Genomic DNA, 10,983 nt, shown 5'->3' with positions numbered 1-10,983 from the left:
GTACTGTTCAACACGCACGTGTTATGAAACAATTATTGTATTAACCATATTTTTCAGTGGGGTTCTGTGGACCAAACAGAGAAGTATCACATTTCTCTGAAACACGTAAGCAGCTCGAAAATCATGTTTATAAGCAAATTCTTATAAAATTGACCAGAAAGATATGATAATGGTGAAAAACAACATTCCAGTTTGCATGCTTCCGAGGACACAAATTGGAACATTAGAATTAAAGATGCAGTGAGAGAATGAGAGATAAATTAGTAACATGAGGGACTGCAACCGTGCAACATTTTTCTGGATACTGGCCACACGACCCTGGAGTATTGCAGGTTGCAGCCTAAACGAGGCCAAGGGTTGCGTAGTGCAATTTAGTGTGGACGCATATAAGTGATGTACACGTCCCCTGAAGTGCAGAGATGAGAGATGATAACATCATCTGTTACTGGATGAAAGACAAAAGAGGGCGGATTTTGATACTAATCTTCAGAATTGCTTTTTTTTACACATATTTTATATAATATATTATAGGATATCTGTTTACAATGCATACGAGCTCAATAAAGGATATATAACGAAGCGACAACAGTGTGTTTTTAGTGATACAAAAAGTCAAACTGCAAAGTAAATCATAGAAATTTTAGAGTATAAGTATTCTGAGGAGGATGTTTGTGTCTAGGTCTGATGCAAGTCTGATGAAGTTACCTGTTTACAGCATACAGTGTGACGGACACTGCTGGAGTGAGTCACTGCGTTCCCTCTGTTACTGTGTACATGCGTGTGTTTGTGTGCAGTGTGTGTGCGGAAACCAGGCCTGACAGCTGCAGCTCATTGACAGGCACTATTACTGATGGGACTGCTGGGGGAAATCCTCCCACAGGAGCACCACCCTGTTTTACACACACCACACACACACACACAAAGCACCACACAGGTCTGTTATTCGATAAACCAGAGCTGCAACATCTGTAACTGAAGAAAAAGAAATAGAAAATTACTAAACATTACTCGCGGAGTGAAAAATGGACGATATCTCTCCATAAAAAAGGACGTGACGCATTATTACATCCTTCAGTTGCTGGAGAGGTGAAGCGAGCGAGCGCCGGAGCGCGCGGAGAGAGATACTCTGGAGAGAGAAGCGAGCGAGCGAGAGCGAGGTTTGTGTGTGACATAAACACATGCGTACACGCGTACACGCGAGCGAGGTGAGCAGACTTAAAGCGGATGCATGTGAGATCGGAAGCGCGAGGAGTGCACTGCTTAAGTCTGGTGCGGTATATTGGCAGAGACGGATCGAGCGTCGGTCGAAGCGAGCAGCGACAGCGAGAGCAGCGAGCGAGCGAGCACCGACAGCGAGCGACAGCAGCGAGCAGCGAAGAGGTATACAGTGTCCAGTTGACGGTTAATGAGAGGGCGAAAGCCATGACAGCGAGCGAGTGAGAGGTCAGTAAGGAAGAGCTTCGATGAGTACAACTTCAAAGGCGCGAGCCACAAGCTCCAGTGTACTGTAGGGTCGATGGACATGGCGCGGAAGAGAGTAGGGTGGTTTCTGCAAAGTTCAGGTTCAGACCACCGAGGAGGTGTAAGAGGCCCGAGGGATTCGCTGAAAGTAAAGAAGAAGAGCCAGTTTACTCTGGGGTGTGTGCGTTATTAATTGGAGTTTGGAACACTGATGTGTGGCAAGAGATGACAGTGGTGTCGTGGCATAGTGCAACGGCGAGCGTGCTTGACCGGGAGAGCGATCAAAATCCGAGGCAAGTAACTGAGTGGTCTTCATTCAGTGAGGAGAGAGTATTTGGCGGAGGTGAAGCAAGGTGGAATAGCGAGAGAGAGTAAAAGAGAAAGTAATAGGTTAGGTAGTTTCTTTTCGTATTTGGCTTTTTGCATGCATGAGAAGAACTCACAAGAGCAAATCAGATGGTTCATTAACAAACTTGGTTAGTAAACTGCTAAATTCATAGCTCAAATTTAACGGTTCAAGTTTAACTGGTATTATCAAAATGTATCAAAAGAAATAAAAAAAGTATAAGTTTGCTTCAAAGATTGATGGAATAGTAAGCTGCTTTTTTTTTTTTGTCAAGGACAAATCCTGTAAAAAGAGACAACAACGAGAATGCCTCTGAATACTCTGTCTTCCTCCCCTCTGGTTAGTCGTCACTCAGCCCCGGCAGCTAATCGGGCCTAGCTGAAGATGTTTTTAAACAGGCGTCAAAACTGTACAGTTAATTTTGTTTAAAAAAAGACCAATAAATGTCTTAAGCGGGCGGTGAGACATGACACTTGTTTTGGAGGAAACAATAAAAATGTCAGCTGTTACTTTGTTAAACAGACCAACTAGGTTGCATCCCATGACAATTATGAACATACCCACAGCCTCCAATGTTGGTCTTACGTAAAAAACATAGAAAGTCAACATTTCCAACAGCTTCTTTAAACGCTCGCTGCCCAGTAAAATAAAAAAAAATCCAGAGGCAACGTCATAATGCAAATCCACCATCATACTGTATCCTATGCATCAAACTGACTGATTGAGACAATGAGCAGTGCATAATGTGTGTCGAGTGTGCCTCCGCACATGAATGGCCAGAGCAGGAATACACAGCATTAATTAGACACAAATTACTGGAAATTGTTACGCAAGAATAAACATGGATGTCGACAAGTGCTCTACTATTAGCCTATTAATATTTTCAAGAATCTAAATATACAGAAAAATGTAAATTTATACCACCAAATATTACAATATTTTAGGGCTTCCCCTACATTTTTGAAATGAGGCTTTCTAGGGAGTTCACATCTCTTTTGGGTGAGCTGAGCTCCCAATAGCTCCCATGTAATTCGACAGCTGAATTTTTTTTTTTTTACCAAACTTCAACAAAAGTAATTAATGGATATTTTGGGAGTTATTTTCAACCATGGATTAATAAGGTTTGTTGGGACTAAATCAAATACAATACCCATGTCTATTATAATAAAGGAACTTGTGACCCAGTGCAACGGTGTAACTCATTGATGAGTTTTAAATTGGTTTTGGACAACAGTGGAGCTTTATGGCACAGAGGAATAACCTAAATTAAGCTTTGGCCACACAGGCGATACTTGTTAAGGATCAGTTCATTTATTGGTTTTGGTCTTTTCATGGGTTTGTGGACAATAAGAAAAAAGTAAAATAGTACCAGCCTCACCCTTTAAGGACAGACCATCTTGTTTCTATTATAAAACGATTTTCAAATGGAGTAAGCTAAATTTAGGAAAATGTCTCTCATGTTGATAAGAGCTTATTAGCTTATTAATACATAAGACCAGGATGGGTCTGTCAAACACACTTCTTCACCCAAGGGACTGCTTTTCCCATGTGGAACCCATAGTCAATGTTGACTTGTTTTTAGTTACGTAAGTAAGTTAACTGGCATATTTATTATTGCTAACTTGACTGCAGAATGTGTGACATTGCCGACTTGTGTATTACACACTTTTGTGTAAAACAAGTGGTTTTTGTGTGTTAATCTTGTTTGGGGTATCGCGTTATATTAAAACATTAACTTGTGTTACAAACGTGTCAGATGGTGACACATTGTAACGTTGATTTGTTCAAAAACAGGACACAAATGTAGATTATTTTAATCAATTTAAAGTCCTACATGAAAGGCATGTTTTTTATTTTATTTAATTAAAAGCAGATTTGAGATCCCTCACTGGCTTTTACAAGATGTACATCATGGCAGTAAATGGGTATATCATCAACATAAAGACAAATACTGAACTAGTGGTCATTATATGTAATTGCAACTGTAACACTTTGGCCATGACAATCAACAAATGATTTTGTCTACAAGGATTTATTTTGAGTATATTCTGCCATAACCCAATAATGCCATGCTTTGTCTTTATCCTGTCATGAACAGAGAAGGAGAGAGGTAGAGAGATGCTTCACTCCATGCTGTGTGATGTATCTGTTGCATTAATCAGCTTCTTAAATTGGGATGGGCTGCTTTTATTAATGATGTTCAACGTTAAGACGGTCGGGTCTCTCCCAACCCTCTCTCCTTCCGTACAGAGAGAGCTTCACTACAGGCAAATTAACAGGGAAAATAAGATCAGGGAGAAGGGAATATATTGAAGGAGTGAAGAGTATTTAAAATAAAATCAAAAGTGAAACAAGGGTGTGTGAATTGTGATAGACTTATTGGCATCTCTGACTTTACATATTTACCTACAAGAAAAAATTGTGAAAAAATTACATTTAGTGCTACTTTCGTCTGCAGATATTACATTGATAGTGTAACAGCATTTCATTTCAAAATTCCCTCTTGATAAAACAGTGTTTCGGTTTATTTTTACGTTTTACTAAACTTCAACTTTAGGCATTGCCACGATGTTTGTGCGCATGAATTTATTAAGTTGTTATGAGTAAAAAAGGTCAGGAATTTTGTAGTTTCCATTGTTTTAAATAATTCTCCCTAACAACCTCCAGTCCCATTGACTCAGTCTTCAGTTAGACACTGGGGAGGACCAAATAGGCTAATGAACAGCTATCAGCAAATTAAAATGAAGCACTAATGGTCAGTGTTGCTGATTTGGGGAATGAAGCTGTGCCTGTACTCATATGACCTGAGGTACTCTGCTACACAAGCACAGTTTCACAGTTTAGTGACAAATGAACTACAAACCCAGTATTCAAAAGATAATTGACTGAGTGAATCTTGGATCATCCTCTAGCCTGTTACATTGAAAGACTTCTTTGACAGTCTTTGTGTGTGCATCAGTGATGGTTCTTTACTTGTTTAGACATGCAAGTGACCAACTTGTACATCAGGGATCTGTGCATGGTGCGCAGCAAATATAGAATTACCCAAAATATTGGAATGCACTACTGAGCCGTACACACAGCTATTATGTTCACTGTTGATGGTTGACATGTACACCAACATGAAGCAGTGGTAAGGGCGTCAGTTTACCTCTGAATATAAATACATTGCTGTCTTTCAGCTTTTGGAAGATCTGATATCTGGCTGTTACCAAATATTGAGGGGGACAAATTTCCATATTTCATATACTGAAGAGGATGTGACCTCCCATCTCCTGCCGCGATTATGCGCCTGCTGATACCAGTTGTGTTTTAATACTGGGTGCTTTATGAAGTAGACCCACCGATATGAGTTCAATTTTGGGATTCAGACTGATTCCAAGGCCACTGGAAAATAGCAAACAGTAATGGTGGTTTATGATTCATAAAATGTATCTGTATTAAAAACCCAGAAATGTACATGAAATCCTTCACACATGAAGGTACACCGCTTTTATGAAACATTGTTTTTTTTGTGCTTTTTATAATTTTATGCATAATAGTAATTGTATTTTTAGATATTAAATCAGTAAGTTCCAAGTTCTTTATAAAAACTTTTTTTTTTTTTGGTCTTTTATTGCCTTTCACTTATAGTAACAGCTAAAGATAGACAGGAAAGTGGGGAAGAGAGAGGGGATGACACACAGCAAAAAGTCAGATTTGAATCCTAGGCAGCTGCAGCAAGGACTCGGTACATGGTCGCCAGCTCTACCAGGTGAGCTAACCGGGCACCAGTAATGCATTTCTTTACTCATACCAGAGCCTCTCTCTCTGGTTCTGGACATTTTTTGGGAATCTTTTAAAGGTAGTATTGTAAAATCGATTAATTATCACTACATTCATTTTGAAGCATTAAAAGAGAACATTTTGCTGCCAGTTATGTGAACATCCAGCCAGAGTGTTGTTGTAATGTGTATGTTGTAAAACTAAAACAACCATTTGTGCTGACAGATGGTAGTCATCCGCTATTAATTTCTGTGAATAATATAATTAACACTAACAGGCACTAAAAGTTGTCTTACCTGTTAACCAAACTTCAGCAGCCATTTTCATCAAACTCTGCAGGCCTAGGGATAGTATTCACAGGCTAACAAATTAGCAAGCACAGAAGCCCCAAGCACTTTCTTTGGTATTCTTAAAAGATCTGGTATTAGCAGCAGGCAAATCCAGTCAGGTTGAGTAGAGTATATGGGTTTGTAGTGCTTTGTCACAGTATTCGAATGAAGTTGTAACCCGGTTTAACATGGTCATGCTTCTGTTTTGATTGCTGGCAATTAATCTGGTAATATATAAAAGCCAAGTAGGTGGGAGAAGGTGAGAGCCTTTTTTAGAACTGAGCGATCATAAGGTTATTTCCTGTAAGCAGTACATACCAATGTAGACCCACACTTTTGCTAGCACTAACTTAAATGCACTAGTAAATAGATAGATAGAAGTCTGGATTGTAATGTCAAAACCAGTTCAGATTAAGGTTATGATTGCTTAGCTGGCTGCTTGCCTGAGCTATAGGCTGGGTCCGGGCCTTAGTTTTGAGGCCCCTCTTCAAAGGGGATCATTGCATCTTTCATTTAACAAGACAACCATGAGCACACACAACTACAAGAAGTACAATAGGTCAAAGTTTAACTAGTGAGTCTAAACTGTGGTGGTTGTTTATAACTGACAGTGTGGGTTATAACAGATTCCCTTTAATAACCTCTTCTAAATATATATACATATAAATATTATAGTCTTAGTGTTATTGTCTGAACATCCACTCTATTCTAAGATTTCAGTGAGTAATAATCCAGTAATAATCCATAGTTTTCTTTTTAGATCAAACCTCCCTAAATACTTCCAAACTGTCAGCGTAACATTGGCTACACTCTCCCCCCTTTCTTTCTAGCCACAGTTTTTACTTGCTGCATTGCATGATGCACATAGAGGGAGCATCAGAGCATCAGAGAGGGAAAAATTCATCAATCACTTAAATATGAAAATTGTGAAGCTCAGTGTGGTGTGCTTTGGCTGTCACTGTCTTGGCAGTCCTGACTCTGCCAACTCCCGGCAAATCCAAAAATTAGCAAATATAAGGAACATGGGTGGAGCTGAGGCGTGCTGAATGAAGCCTGGTTACTGAAAACAGCCATCTGTGACGACCTTGTCATTATCTATGCATACATTTAAGCCTTAATATAAGTTTCATGTCTTTTTTTTGTCAAATTACCCTCCATACAGTCATTAACGGGGGATTTAGCTATAGAGACAGAACTGTTTTTTGTACCAAGCTGTAAACATGTATTTCTGTGGTAAAATGTTAAATTTTAATATGGGGCCTTATGTCAACGACTCACATCTGTAGCCAGCCTCAAGGGGCCGTTCATGGAATTGCAGCTATTGTTACTTCCGTTCAGGCTTAATTTCTCAGCCACAGGGGTTGCCGTTGATTACATTACAGTGCTAAAAGCAATTTCTTTTTAGGAGGTATTGATGGATCAGGTAAAACATTAACATCCTCATATTAGCTTTGCTAACTTGCTATTATGATATTGCTGGTCATATACAAACACAGCACCAGGTTACAGAAACACTCAGGAGTCAATTGCTTTATATTTCTGGATGTATAGACAGTGTGTGGGAGCCACTCCACACTGACAGCTTCAGTGGATACAAACCATGGGCCGATACTCTCATCACATCAGCCTGAGCTGAGCCCAAAGCCACTTCAGCTGCACCCTTGTGTTTATCCTACTGTGACATTCTCCCTACTGTTACACTGAAGCCTCCCTCTTCCACCCTCTTCCACACCAACACTACCCCGTGTAAGATACTTGTAATAAATGGAAAGAGAGATAAATTCATATAATGGTGGTAGAGAGCTATAGAGAAAGTGACGTAGAGGAAGAGAGAGAGAGAACGAGCGCACATCAGTCTGCTGTGAAAATGCTGATTCTACATATGTTAACCAGTTTCAGTGTAAGAAAACCAAACTGCGGGGGTCTGTGTCCTTTTTAAATTTGTGAGGTTTAGGTTAGAGTCTTGAATTAGTATCAAGGGATATGGAAATCAACCAAGGCGATTTCAAGGTCTTCACAAGTATTTAGTTTTAGGGTTTAGGATTTGGCTGCATGTCTGTATCCCAAAAATTATGTTCATATACAGGTAATTTGTATCACCTAACACATTTTGTAAGATCACATTTATTATCACCATAATGAGCAAATATTTACATTAAGAGTATCTGCAAACTGTTCTAGACCACGGACTGTGTCTGCAAAATGTTCACTGTCAGTATATTTAATTTGTTTTTCCTACAATATTAGCTCCATGGCAACTAAAGCACGATTAACGTTGTTATGGTTTTATTTAGGTGACTCAAAGAACTTGATTAAGGGTTGGGATACACTGTGGTTTTGATTTGAATATTGACAAAAGTCAAGGCTGTCTTGAAAGACGCTTTGACTTGTTCAATATTGAACCAAAAAGAAACTAAAGGAGCCAAACCAAAATGCTGGAAGTGTGAGGAACAGTCCATCAAGCTTGGTTTTACTCGCTTAGACTAGCCAAGGTGGCAGTCGTCTCAGTTTTCTTTAAAGAGCCCATAGTGTCAGACTTGCAAAACCTTTAAACCTCCACAACATACAACATACAACAAACATGCAACTGAATGGGATTGTGAGTATAAAAATGATGCGAATCATATGCCCATATGGCTTTTGCAGTCACCTAAGAGGGAATATATTTTGGGGGCTCATGATAGCCCAACACCTCACCAATGTTTTTATTTCATTTGTCACCCATCACCTACATTTGACAAATTGAACTAGCCATATATTAAACTATGTATAGGGTAAAGGGTGGAGTAGGAGTTATAGTATGTAATAAAATCCTCCCTATCCCACATACAATAAATCCACAAGAGAAACATCTGTCAGTTAAAATATGCTTTTTGCATTTCATGCACTTGAACTTTGTGCATGCCCCCCCCCCCCATAAACTCACACTGACCTCACGTTATATACGTCCATATCGCTTGTCCATGCGTCTGCCTGAACAGTAGATAGGATACTGTGTTAAATGTGGACACCCTCGGGTGCAGTGGCCACAGTTTCTCCCTTACAAGCTGGCGCTCAGGTGCCCTTGGGCCCCGCAAAGACGCTAGCTGAGTTGACATCCACGTCGGAGCCACGTCTGCTCCACGCCAGTCTGAATTAGGGCTTCACTGCTGGGCTGAAACAGCCAACAATCTGCCCTACCTCGGGGGAGGCCAGCATAGAGGTCAATATGCTCAAATGATTTTACCCTTCTGCAGAGAGTGAGCAGTCCTAGCTTTAGGATATTTAGTCACTCAGAGGATTGTTTCCTGGCGTGATTTTCTCGATGTGTCCCCTGCACCTCAAACACAGAGATTCTCATTGGTGCAAGTGATGACTGATGGTCGTGGAAATATGAAGCAGCGTCCTCGACAGTAAACAGATGCTGACCAGCAGATCACCATGAACAGGCCCTCCGAGATTTTTGACGTCTACTGTATGTTCCATGAGGGGTCTGTGTGTGTGTGTGTGTGTAGTCCGAAGGAGTTTGTGAAGGCTTTCCCTCTGAAGTGTCAACCTCCCAGAGAGAGGATCAAGTGCTAAGCTGGGGACTCAGGAGCTCAGTGCCTGGTGTGTATGTGTGTGTCCAGCAGCCCACACTTGTGGTTTTAGGGATTGAGGAAGTGATATATCCTTTTATCTGTTACTGTGGATGAGCACAAGCCTGACTGGAGTCGCCCTGCAAGGCTAAATCCACGCACTCAAAGGATGGATCAGTGTGTGTGTGTGTGGACTTAGAAAGGTGCATCAGAGAACAGGGCCTTTCTCCTGAGGGGAAAGAGCAGAGTTGAGAGGTCAAACACACATGCAGGGGGTCAGTGAGCAGCCTGGCAAGCGGAACAGAAAACAGAAACACACGGGTCAGTTATTATGTGTGTGTGTGTGTGTGTGTGTGTGTGTGTGTGAGGGAATTGGAATGAGACTTAGAAGATGAAAACCATTAAGACATTGAATCACACTGTTTGCATATATGCCATCTATATGTGTGTGTATCTAACTTAGAGTTACTTTAACAGAAAATCCTTTTTCCTCGTGTCAGTCTATTATTACATATGGCCTACATGTCAGACCATACCTCTTTGGTTTACGGTGTAATTCCTAACTGACCCTCATGTAAAGTGTGTCATCATGACTATTTGATCTGTATTACAAAGGACTGTAACAGCTGTAATCATAAAACTAGTTTCTGGCTGGTTGTGGTCAGATAATACTAGTAATGTAATTTGTTATTCCGACCCATTCCCACTTTTTGTATGTTTATCATTTTACAAAAATTCTGTTGTTAACGATTGGTAGCGAATTTTACTTTAAAACTAGTTTGAGGAGTTAAAGAACGGAGTGCTGTTGGGTGACACCCATTGATGCAAATAGTTTAAAAAAGAAAAAAATAATATGCCTTCATCCATAGGGTCACAAAAAATCAAATTCCAGGCACTCTGTGGATGTTCAACGATTAAAGGCCTTTAATAAATACAGGCTAATACATTGGTTCCCAGCCTATTTTATTTGCAATCCCTTAATATGAAGCAATGACTCTTGCAAACCTTTGTCAGGTGCCTTTGACTTGTGAACAGCTGAATTGAAGACTGGTTTTCCCTTATTACACTGCTTCATATGAAATCTTTATTGAGGCCTTGAGCTGTGAAAAACCTTACAGTGGCCACTTTGGTCTTTTTACAACACACTGGATGTGTTGACATAGAGTGCTTTTGTGATCTGGATGGCATCAGACTGACAACATGGAAAGCTCCAGAGTGGAGTTGGTCTTTGTAGAGGAGTTAGCGAACATGTACCTTATTAAAAACACCAGTGACACCTTCATTATTATCTGTGTACCAGAAAATGTAAAAAAAAAAAAGTTATGTAATGTTTGATACCAATTTATAGAAGAAAACAGTGACTGAATTGGTCTGGAGTACCAGCACTGCTGAGTTTTGTCCAGAGTACACTTACTTCTTGAGTAGCGCCACATCTGGTGAACATGGCCATACCCACCACTGAGGTCAAAGTATTTTTTCCAATGGGTATACAATAGAGGTTGTGAAATAACTGTCTAAAAATGAT

The 10,983-nt window shown here is 40.1% G+C and overlaps 1 long non-coding RNA gene across 1 annotated transcript in view; it reads left to right on the top strand.

Moving 5' to 3' along the window:
- LOC118320828 overlaps nt 1-10,983 on the top strand; it is a 35,598-nt gene that overhangs the window by 11,499 nt on the left and 13,116 nt on the right. The gene's annotated exons all lie outside the window — the stretch shown is intronic.

Source organism: Morone saxatilis, unplaced genomic scaffold (assembly GCF_004916995.1).
Source record: "Morone saxatilis isolate NCDOM2014 unplaced genomic scaffold, NCSU_SB_2.0 Contig11, whole genome shotgun sequence".
Classification (NCBI taxonomy): domain Eukaryota; kingdom Metazoa; phylum Chordata; class Actinopteri; family Moronidae; genus Morone; species Morone saxatilis.
This window is presented reverse-complemented; position numbering and strand designations above follow the sequence as displayed.